This window comes from Eschrichtius robustus, chromosome 13 (assembly GCF_028021215.1).
Source record: "Eschrichtius robustus isolate mEscRob2 chromosome 13, mEscRob2.pri, whole genome shotgun sequence".
In the NCBI taxonomy this organism is placed as follows: Eukaryota; Metazoa; Chordata; class Mammalia; order Artiodactyla; family Eschrichtiidae; genus Eschrichtius; species Eschrichtius robustus.
In genome coordinates, this window is record NC_090836.1 from 20,273,850 (window position 1) to 20,286,032 (window position 12,183).

The 12,183-nt window shown below is 36.8% G+C and overlaps 1 protein-coding gene and 1 long non-coding RNA gene across 4 annotated transcripts in view; one reads left to right on the forward strand and one right to left on the reverse strand.

Moving 5' to 3' along the window:
• Positions 1 to 12,183, reverse strand: part of SOX5 (SRY-box transcription factor 5) — a 997,819-nt gene that overhangs the window by 481,338 nt on the left and 504,298 nt on the right. The window lies entirely within an intron of this gene.
• Positions 7,374 to 12,183, forward strand: part of LOC137775682 (uncharacterized) — a 38,031-nt gene continuing 33,221 nt past the window's right edge. The window contains exon 1 of the long non-coding RNA XR_011076066.1: positions 7,374 to 7,419. This is a non-coding gene — a long non-coding RNA (uncharacterized lncRNA). The remainder of the gene's footprint in view (positions 7,420 to 12,183) is intronic.

Here is a 12,183-nt window from a genome sequence, read left to right on the forward strand (position 1 = left end):
GTCTTGAATATTGCCCAATAATAGAATCTAGAGATCAATAATATGTGCTATACCAACAAAATACAGAAATATTTCTTCCTGACCAAGCTATTGATCTGTTCTGAAGTGTGATTGACTGGAATCTCTTAAAGTTTCGAGATAATGTAATTACAATATTCTCCATATTCATAAAAATGATTGACCCTTTTTTAAAAACTACACTTACTGTGCCATTTGCTTCAGTGATAGCAGCAATGAATTCTACAATTTTAGTTTTGTGTTGCATTAAGTATATTTCCTATTAACTGTTTGGATCATGATACCTGATTTCATGGGCGTTTCCTCATGAGGAAAGGTAAAGAAATCCACCAATAGATATGAATTTTCATTATCATTTTCAGTCCATACAGAGAATAGTTTTTGAGTTTCATCTTTTACTCATGGTTACAATACAGTCAGTATTGGTGTTAGTCATTCCTTGCTTCTCAATGATTTCATTTTTCTGCTTTTGTGAATCACACAGAACCTTCAGCATACACATTTCTCCAAGAATATGTTAGTTTAATTGTCATATCCTAAATATGAATATTAGTAGAGGCGAGACGGGAACAGATAGCCCAAGTTGGGGCATATAAAAATAATTGATATTATTCCCCACCAAAGCCTGAGCCGACCTTAGGTTCACACTGTGTTGCAAACTACCTAAAGAAGAGATGAATTGTCTCCACAGACTTTCTGGTTCATAAATTTCCTGTAGAAAGGAAGTACTTGTTTTTGTTTAAAGGAAACATCCTGGGTTAGATTAAGCAAAAGTCCCTTTTTCTGTCAACAGAAGACAAAGCAGAGAGGTAAAAAGGTCAATAAATATCGGAAAGCAAAAGACTAGCCAGTATTTATGGCGTACCTGTATGTGCAAGTATTAAGGACACCAAGAAACAAAATATCTGAATGTCTGAATTAATTTTCTCATTTTGTTAAAATATTTTGTATTTTGTGTAGGCATCATATACGAACAGGTTAATAAACATAAGATAGATATAAAGGCCTACCTTTTAAAATAAAGTTCAACTTCTATTAAAGGCATCTTTCTAATTCAAATTCAAGCATGACAGAGCTGGAGCAATCTTCTCCACCCACATATGTCCAATTGGTCTGATACAGTTTTCTTCCTGAATTTCTCCAAGGGTTAAGGCAAGGGTCCACCAAATCTATTATGGGGCATTTCTGCGTTTTATATACCGTAACAATGCACAAGTTTCCTCATACAAGCATGCAGTGCCCAAGCAAAACCTTTCCTCATCTGCCTGAGTTTTCTTCTCTGAGGATATGGAAATTTTTATGGAATTACTCCCCAAAATATAAATGTGAGCTATAGTTACCTCTTGAACTGGGACTATTTTATTATTTCTTAGAAAGGGGGAGGGAAATTAAGATTATTTTATTTTCCTGAGTCTTTTCCACTAGTAATAGTAACAGAATAAATTTAATTATATAATACTTAAAGTAAAAGGGTCCATCACTTATGGTCATTTTCAATTTGACCTTAAAACAAAGCATGTACATGCTTCATATAATTAGGGTGAGGATTAAATTAAACAACCCATGCTAAAAACATAGAAGCAGGTGTTACTAGGCCTTCTATAGTAAATATTCAAATAAATTATCTATTATATTATTATGGTTATTATTTTATAAAAGGAATAATCATTGCCTTTAATAGTACAATTTGTCTTGAACCATCCATGATTTGCATAATACTACACATATAAAGGTTGTGTGCATGCCTCTGATTTATGTGTGTATGCAAAATGTATTCATCCATTCATGTAACAGTCATATACTGAGTAACTTCTAAATTCCAGACACTACAACAGGCAGTGGAACACAAAGATGAAGAATACAATACCCCACTCAGGAAGCTTAGTTTTGCAGGTAAGTATAATACTGCTGCATCTAAGTATAATATAACATGTTATGTGCCACAAGAGAACTATGCACAGTGTATATTTCGAGCCAAAAACACTGCTACTTTTTCTAGTCTAGGAGGTGCAAGGAGGATTACAGAAGACTACAAATTAAGTTTTAGAAACATCCTCACAATGAGGCATGCTTTTTCTAAAGTATGCATGTCCACTGTCATTTTGGCACTACGTGGGCAGAGTCTTTTGGTGCACAGTCTTAAAGAATGCTTCCATCTCCATGCGATAGTTTCTAAATGTTTGATTCAAAAGGTTAAGTGATATTACATCCTAAAAAAATTCCTATCTCCAAATATAAACTAGTATTCATCTTTAAGAATTTTGCTGTCTTCATAAAGATTCCTTATACAGTATACCCTGTACCAGATTGGATCTAAAATGCATCCTTGATTGATTCTGTCTCAGCAGGAGACTGTTCCATCACCCACCAGAGTGCCTAACATGTAGTAAACACTCAATAATGAGCATTTGTTGATGGGACAAATGAATGAATGAACGAACTCTCAGTCCCTTACCATCTTGGAAGAGCTTCGGACAAAAGTGAAATACTCAGCGTTGTTAATGAATGTAGCATGCTCTCACTATTTTTTACATTTCTTTTCGGTCTGACACGAGCATTCAGACATGAGCATTGTACTACTGAAACACAGAGTGGACTTCAAAAGCATCTGAGCAGGGCTTGCAAACAACTAAGATTAGTAAAATGTCATGCTAGTAGGATACGGCTATGTATTCGGCAAAGCGTAATAATTAAGGGAGTGGACTCTGGACCCCCAGGACTGGGGTTCAGATCAAGGTTCTATCGCTCATGAGCCATGGGACTAAGTAAGTCACTTTGCCTCTCAGTGCCTCAGGCATCTATCTCAATTATAAAATAAGAGTAAAACGGGTGCCTCCTTTTAGTGCTGTTTCAAGGATTAGAGGGATTAAATATTTGAAATAACTTTAAACAGCACCGGTCGCTAGCAGCCACTCTATCGGCGCTTGTTTAGTAAATCTGCAGTCATTCAGAAAGCAAAGTTCTTAGAGATGGGAAGAGTGATCATCTCTAGGTCAGTCTGCTGAGTACGGGAACACCTTCCCATGGCTATTTGCGTATTTAATAGGTAGCTCACCGTGACTCAGAGATCGATGTTTGTCTTTCATTCTAAAGCTGTCTTAGTCAAAAGTGGCAGCTCCACAGGTGTGTTTCAAAGTTTATGAAACTCCCTGGAATCCCTCACATGTCTCAGTCTTGTCCTTAGGACTCTCTACTCAAGCAATTCACATAAGTCGTTCCGGTGGCCAGGAGTTGCCCCACATTCCCCTCTGTTTTATGTGTTTTGGTTTATTCCGTAGCTCTTCTGCGTCTCCTGTCACTCTGGCTGGTTTGGGTTTTCTTGTCTGTATTCAAAGGAGGCCTGTGGTGGTGTCTATCCCCAGCGTCTTGTGTTTCGAGTTGCACGGTTTGCCCCCTCTGTCTCTCATCATTGCTTTTGGCTCAGTCCCTTGACAGGAAATGAGAGATTTATTTTATCTGGCTTGAACTACATTGTTCCTTCCTGACTACTGGTGTTACTTCACTCTAAATAACATGACTTTGTGCTCACAGTCTGCCCAAGGTCAAAGCCTGAGGGTAATAGACACATTTAAGAGCAGGGGAGGAGAGTATAATCAGAAGGAAGGAGTGTGCAAGGAGAGAATTTTTTAAAAAAGCAGTGATGCAAAAGTTAAACTTGCAGCAGGTCTAAATTTTCTGGCAATCTTGAAACAGAATCTGTTCTGAAGAGCTGAAAGGGGAACTCCCCTGGCCCCACCCCCACCCCTTTCAGATGTTATCAATTTAAAATGATACTATGAAATCTAGGCTTGAAATTCAAATTTCGTTTTAAAAGAAAGAATGAGTTGTCCCTGAGAAGAGTTTACAAAAGCTTATTAATATCTGTGATATCATCATTGTAGTGTGTTTTTAATAATAGAAATTGGAATAATTATTGGAGTTCAAATATTCCTCCTTGGTTTGACACAAAAAATATAGGCAATATGTGATACATATAATTAATAAAGTCAAATTTATTATTTTATTTTTAAATTTAATTGTATTATTTTTTTAACATCTTTATTGCAGTATAATTGCTTTACAATGTTGTGTTAGTTTCTTCTGTACAACAAAGTGAATCAGCTATATGTATACATACATCCCCGTATCCCCTCCCTCTTGCGTCTCCCTCTCCCACCCTACCTATCCCACGCTCACAGAGCACCTACAGGGATCAGGGAGCTGATCTCCCTGTGCTATGCGGCTGCTTCCCACTAAAATTTATTATTTTAAAACATTAAACTTAATGATACCTAAATTTGGAACTTGAAACCATAAAAAAGGGTTTAAAAATGTGTCCCAGTATAAGTATAAGCAAGAATATATCTGAGCCACATCTCCTAGCCCTTTTACAATTTTCCTTTCCTTCCTCTCCCCATCCCCCTTTGGAAGTGTGAATAAAACTTTTTTGGTTTCTTCAAATACCTCTAGAGTTTCAAGGGGTCAGTAGGATGACCACCCAAAGACTGGTGAAAGGAAACATCTCAGTTTCACTGGTCACACCATTTATGCCCAGCTGAACCTCTCTGGGACAGTTTAAAAGATTGGGGGACATGGGGCAAACCTGCTAACCTAGATAAATATTTTCCTGATCTTTTAACAGATTGTGCTAGTTAATAATACTTTGGCCTCAGGAAAATGGATTTAGTGGAAATGGATTTAAATGAAGCAAAAAGGATTTAGGTTACAAGTAAGGCCAGATTCGGCATGCAGAAAATCATCTCACATGGGTAGTCCGTTCTTGGGAAAGATGATGAAATCCCCTTTGCTCATGATCTTTCAACACTCACATCGTTCTGTGTGCCGTAAGCATGGTTTTGCCAAAGTCAAGAAGACAGCCCTAAAGAGACCTTCAAGACTTTAAATGTTTATGACTTATAATACCTCCTTCAGGAAGCCCTTCTCATCTCTATGGAACTAAGTGCACATCCCAATACTGGGTCAGCCAAGCGCCCAGTGGCTGCAAATCATAAATGATTTGAAAGGTCTTTATGGAAAGGTCTCACTTTGAAACTCTAACTAGAAATTATTCCTCAGTAGGCCTTACACTTACCCAATGTTATATGTCAAATATATTTCAGTAAAAAGACAAAAAAATTCCTCAGAATCATACTTCCTTCTCATTTCAATTTCTTATGAGATGGGCTACATGTGGAATAAGCTTCCCCCCAATACTAAAATGCCGTAGACACACCTGCACAAGAATTGCAATAAAGTCTCATTTTTTAACACTACGTTCTTAAAAGTTACAGCAAACAGTGTTTTGTATACACTCTTTTTACTGTTTTCTGATTATTAAATTCTAAATATAATCCTGAAGAGTAAACATAAAAATGTGATTCCTTCCTCCAAGGAGCCTATAAATCAGCCAAGAAGACCCTCACCTGAACACCTAAATTATCCCCAAAAGCTTTTCCTTAAGTCAGTTCCTACAGCTCAGGAACTCAAAAGCAAAAAGTAAGAATAAAAAAAACAAACAAAAAAACCCCAACATTTATTGGAAAGTTGCCATGTAATCAGCACTGTACTAGCTGCTTTCTATACATCATCACATTCCACGCACACAAACTCCAGGCAAAACGTGTTATTATCCTTATTTCATAGATGATGGAATGAAATTTAAGAGAGATTAAGAAATATGCCCAAGATCATAGAGTTGTCAGTGGTGAGATTGAGATTCAATTCTAGATTTGTCTAACTGTAAAACCCGTGTCCATTCACTATTCTGAAATAGAAATTAAAACGTTATAGATTACAGACTTTCAGTGTGTCTACAGTCTATGTCCCTGGCCTACAAGGAATAAGGTGTTACAAACAAAAACAGTCCTCGTGCTCTTTAAAAGTTTAAAAATATAGTTACCAACTGACCCAGCAATTCCACTACTAGCTATATGTGCCCAAGAAAAATAAAATATACTCACCCAGAAACTTGTACCCAAATGTACATAGCCACATTTCCACAAAAAGTAGACACAACCCTGATGTCCATCAACTGATAAATGGATAAATAAAATGTGGTATATCCATACAAAGGAATATTATTTGGCAGTAAAAAATAAGATGAAGTATTGACACACAACATGGGTGAACCTTGACAACATTATGTTAATTGAAAGAAGCCAGTCACAAAAGACCACACATTATATGATTCCATTTAAGTTAAATGTCCAGAATAGGCAACTCTACAGAGACAGAAAGTAAATTAGTGGTTGCCTGTGGCTGTGGAGTTTGGGAAACAAATGAGGAATGGCTGTTAATAAATTTGGAATATCTTTCTGGGGTGATGAAAATGTTCTAAAATTGATTATGATGATGTTTGCATCATCATAACTCTGTGAATACACTAAAAGTAATTGAATTGTATGCTTTAAACGGGTGAATTAATATGTAAGTATATCTTAATAAAGCTCCCACTAAAAAAGAAAAAAAAAGTTATGTAAAAACTTTGCATCCATATCATCAGGACGAAATGGCCAGTATACTTCCTCCAGAGAATAGAAACTACTAAGCAAATCTAGCTACCCCAACAGGGAAGAAGAGCGGGTTATCTTCTATCATTTTCCATCAATATCAGGAAAGCTTTTGTCTGCTAGATCCAGGTGGACTTCTGAATCAATGAAAGAGTTGAAAAGATATCCCTCTCTGGCCAAGTATGCTTTGAGACCAAAGCTTGTTGAAAAGTTAGAACCACAAACTAGTAGTTTGTTTACCCAATGCTAAACCGCTTGTTTGACATTTTTCATCTAAACTGACCAGTGATTTGAGTATTGTGTAGGCAACCACAAAGAACAACTGAAACAGTGGGAATATATTATTTTAAAACTACTTACTGTTTTATTAACATTTAGAGAGTTGGATTCCCTGCTTCTACCCCGATTCAGTTCTTCGTGTTTCAATGGCAAATTTGTCAATATAATTTTTTAGTCCTGCGGCCCATCATTAGATGACAGGAAAACATCATGTTATGGCAAAGAATCAGTAGGTAGTAATCAAATGTCCCATGATGTTGACATTTCCCAACCCTCCACAGATTTTTTTTTTTTAGAGAGAATCCTAGAAGTAGCCATGCACAGAAGAGCAGGTTTGTAAAGGACCAGCTCTCTGGAGATAATGATACATTTTATCATGATAATCTTCAGATGTTTATACCTTAAAAGTTATTCAGTTGAAGTTGCTTTCAAATTAAGCACCATTGCTACAGTGTTTCTGTTGTGATTGTAGGAGGGAAGTGGAGCCAGTGCAATTTGTCCATGTTTTACAAATCACCATCTGGCAGGGATATGGCAACATGTGAAATCTTCACAGGACTCTTGTTTTTCTACTATCTGCTGGATAACTAAGGAGATCACCAGACTGCTGGGATGCCTGCCAGATGGTAAGCAGGTATGTTTATGAGTTTAAGATTCTTATTTTCTTTCAATGCTTTCACATGCTGTGGGCGCAGAGGCATAAAAGTAAAAGGGAAAAAGAAAAAGGGAGTGGGTAAGTGACTGTGTATGATCATTACAAATGTCTTTGAAGTTTCTTGAAATGTGAATTTTCCAAAGTCTACGTTGATTAATTTTTACCAAGTAGAAAAATCACCAGTCATATGGTCACAGGATTTTTTTAAAATGCTACCTTTTTCATTTTTGTACAAATAAACAGGTGTATAGTTTCTTCAGCCCTGTTGAGTAGGCATGCCTTACCCAGAGGGTCATAAACATCATCGACCAGCATGTGGTAACTGTATTCCCTGTGCATGATACTGGGCTAGTCATTTCAGCAGAATAAGAGTGAGGAACTGTTTAATTTTATTTTGATTATTCAAATCGACTATTGTAGGCAAAGAATAACTACCTAGCAGAGTCATAACAAAAAAACCCTCTGACAATCGAAGATTCACAGAGCTGAATCTGGGAAGTAAGTGATAATCACTGGAATGGCTTCTGTGAACAGAAAAGGGCATCCTAAACAATTCTGAGAGATAATAAGTGAATATCCAAAAAGAAGCAGTGTCTGGTATACAGAGCAGTATATTCTTTGAAATTAGGTTTGAATGCCTGCTCAGTACATACCAGCAACGTGATCCCAGGCAAGTTTCTGAAATTCTCCAAGCTTCAATCAGCTCATCTATAAAAATGGTGATAACAGTTCTACCTTTTAGGATTGTGGTGAGATTAGAAATATAAACAATGCAAATTGTCAGCAAGTATACAGTTGCTCAATAAATGAAGCTGTTGTTATTATTGCTATTATATCATCTGGAGAGGTGTCTTTCTAGGTTAAATCCCTGACTGTAGAATTTCCTCACATGAATTACATAAACATACATCTAGTCTTATATATTTGTATATTTAGATACACATAAGATCTATCTGCAGTTGTGTATGTATATGCAAATATACACAAATACAAGCATATACGCCTAGTAGTAGATGTGTTCTGTCCAGTCGCAGGAAACAAAAATAAATATTTTGACTTAAAGCTCTGTAATCATATTGAGTAAATACTAATAAAAGTTTCACAGTTTCCGTAAGTGATACTTTGGGCAAATTACTGAACCTGTCCGTGTCCTTAGCTACAGAATACAGAGGATAAAACCTGCTTCATAGGGGTATATGAAAATTAAGTGTGATTTTTTTCTATGTAACACATTGCACAATGCCAGACAGAGAATAAATGAATGTTTGCCTCCTTCCCCTTCCCCTTTAATTACCAAGTTTCCTCCACCTATAAATTTAGTCTATTTTTGCCCATCCTTACCTGCTTCTCTCAAGTTGAAGGATAAATGCCTCTGCTTCTTTCTGATCCTTCCAATTATGTTATGTATTCCATCACTCCTTCCACCAGAATAATTTTCTCCTTTATTACATGATTCCTCTGTCTATTTTTATCATAAATTCCTTCTCATCCACTAGTTCCTTCTCCTTAGCCTAAGATATACTCATTTCCCCCATCATGAAAATAATTTTCCTAAAGAGAAATTATAAAATGACAGAAAAGATGGAAAGCCTATATAGGAAAATGACCATAGAAAAACTGAAAAGATTGTTAAAGATCTATCTCCAAAAAATGTCAGACAGGTAGATTTTTTTTTTTCCTGACCCAGGTAGTTTTATATTTGTTCTAATAAAGCTAAGTTAAAGAGAATTTTTTTTCTTGTTTAAACAGTCCCAAAACATTAAAATGATTAAAAGACTCAATTCTTTTATAGCATTAGCACAATCCTGATACCAAGTCATGACCAAGACAGTATTGTGTGTATAGACACACACACACTATTATAGACCAAAATCACTTTAAAAAAAAGCAAAACTCTACCACGTAGACCTCAAGGGTGAATTAAAGAATAATGTACCATAACCATATGGCATTCATTACAAGGATGGAAGGCTGATTCAACGCAAATACATATACTTAAGTAATTTTTTACATTTAAAAGAGTAGACAAAAAGTGAAAACCCACAAGCAAATTGTTAAAGTCTTTGAAAAAAGTCGCCAACCATTCCAGATTTGTTTAGTGTAAGTTAGGAAGAGAAGGAAACTGCTTTCTAATGGAGTTTATTTGTAACAAATAGCAGCCAAACTCATAATTAGTGGTAAAATAGTTGGATTGTCTTTTGTTGGTCCAGCTTCCCTTATTTTTTGCTTCCTTTTCCTTTTCACCAGCAACTGCATTGCCTGTGAGCTTGGCCCTGTCTACTGCCTCTTCCTACTCATCTCCTGTACACTTTTCAATCCACTGCAAATGCTTCTGCTCTTACCTTCTTACAGAAGCTCTTTTCTCAAAGGCGACTGATATCCACCTAATTTCCAAGTCCAGTGGCCTTTTCTCTGGCTTCATCCTCTTTAACTTCTATTTAGCATCTAAGACCATCACACACAAACCCCTCGGCTCTTGGCTTCCCCGTGCGAATTGGGGATGCCTCTTGCGTGACTCTCCTGCCTCTTTGCTTGGCCTTTCTGAGCCTCTCACTCCCTTGTCCTCCTGTACCTGCTCCTCGATATGGGGGATCCCCACTCTACATTTGCCCTTTAATTCATGCCCTACCCAAGGCATGTAGATCAAAGTTAGAAAGGAATGACAGACGAGGAAACTATTGATAAATGAAGTAAACAGAAGACTGCATTAAACAACAACAAAAATACACACGACTTTCACTTTTGGGGTTACAGTTTAAGTGAAATAGATTTTTTACATAGACAATCTCTACATATATTACCTTCAGTATGTTTAATACTACCTTGCTGATTTTAAAAAATAGTTTTTAATATTTAACTTTATGAATGTCTTTTCTGCTATTACTCAGTTGTCTTAAATATGTTATTGGCATCTATAATGAATTAACCAATTTAAACAAAGAAATGAGTTTCCTAATTTTGCATTACCTTAATTTTTAACGCTTTCACAACCTATTTAATTTAAAGGTAGCCAGTGCTGTTAGAATTATTAGGATGTATCTGAAGGTAATTTAATAGAATTCAGCAATCATCTATTGGACGCCAGTGACATGTGAAACACTTTTTATAGTCATCCTTAATACGTAAACTTCAGCCAGATATTACATAAATGAAATTGACTTCAAAATATAAAGTAACAACTTTAAGAAAGTGCTGAGGTTTAACTCTGAAATAACTTTCTTTCCGTAATTTGTAACCAGTAGTAAAATTAAACAAAAAATATTGGAAAGAGAATTACATAGGTCTTTTTAAACTCCTCATTACACAGCCATCAATATCTCAATAAAAAGTCTTCAGTAAAGTAGATCATCTTTCTCCATGCTCTCATCTCCAAATTATTGCCAGATCATTTTCTGCTGCTATGATCTCCTTCCCCATCACCGTAAAACTTGGAAACCACTTTACACATTTGTTTGTAAATAAAACTCCTCTCCATCCTTTGCTTCTTCTTTTTCTTCCTTTTTTCTTTTTTTGGCCACGCCTTTTGGCATACGGGATCTTAGTTCCTCGAACAGGGATCAATCCCATGCCCCCTGCAGTGAAAGCACTGGACCACCAGGGAAGTGCCCTTTGCTTCTTCTTTTCTTTCCTCTGATATGTGTATCCCTTAATGTTACACCTTTCAGATAACTTAGGAAGTCAATGCTACCGCGGTCTCTTATTTGATACATGTTTCTCCCTTAAAGAAAATATAAATCAAAAACTCAAACCTAGACAACATAAAATAGGGTAGTATTCACTTTACAAAGAGATCTTTAACATTACAAAAAATTGCCTACAGAATCCCTATAAATAGTGATTTTTTTCTAGTGCATGAAAAGCATAAAGCAATTAAATAACATACATTTACACTCAACTTTTCCAAAATTGTATCAGTTTGCAAGTGGGCTGCAACTTGTTCTCATCAGATTGTTGCACCCCATGTAATGTGGAATTGAAAATGAGGCACAGCCAGAGGTAACACAATTCCTTGACTCCAGCTATGGTATTTACTTTTCTAGATCAGGGACGTCAAACATTTTTAAAGCCATTGGAATACTTCTCCAATAGAAATCTTACAAGGGCACAATTTATAAAAGAGATAAAAGTAGTAGGGTTATGTCCTTTCCCCTTCCCTTCCCTAACTGGCCCCAGGGTCACATATAAAAAACCTACAGTTCTCCTCAGAGTACAGTTTGAAACAATTGTACTAGACTAGTTTCTGCTTACTGCTAAAGATCTGGCTACCAAAATCGAAATCTTACCATAGATAGAGTCCCAACATGCCCAGTTGGGAGTGCCTTGGGCACCACCCAGGAACATGCCTTGTTCTTTGTTTAAAATGGTACCCAGGGGGCTTCCCTGGTGGCGCAGTGGTTGAGAATCTGCCTGCCAATGCAGGGGACACGGGTTCGAGCCCTGGTCTGGGAAGATCCCACATGCCGCGGAGCAACTGGGCCCGTGAGCCACAATTACTGAGCCTGCGCGTCTGGAGCCTGTGCTCCACAACAAGAGAGGCCACGACAGTGAGAGGCCCGTGCACCGTGATGAAGAGCGGCCCCCGCTTGCTGCAACTAGAGAAAGCCCTCGCACAGAAACGAAGACCCAACACAGCCAAAAATAAATAAATTAATTAATTAATTAAAAAAAAAAAATGGTACCCAGAACATGGGTCGCACACACAAATGGTCAATGATGGTAACAATAACAATTTTTTAAACAGTG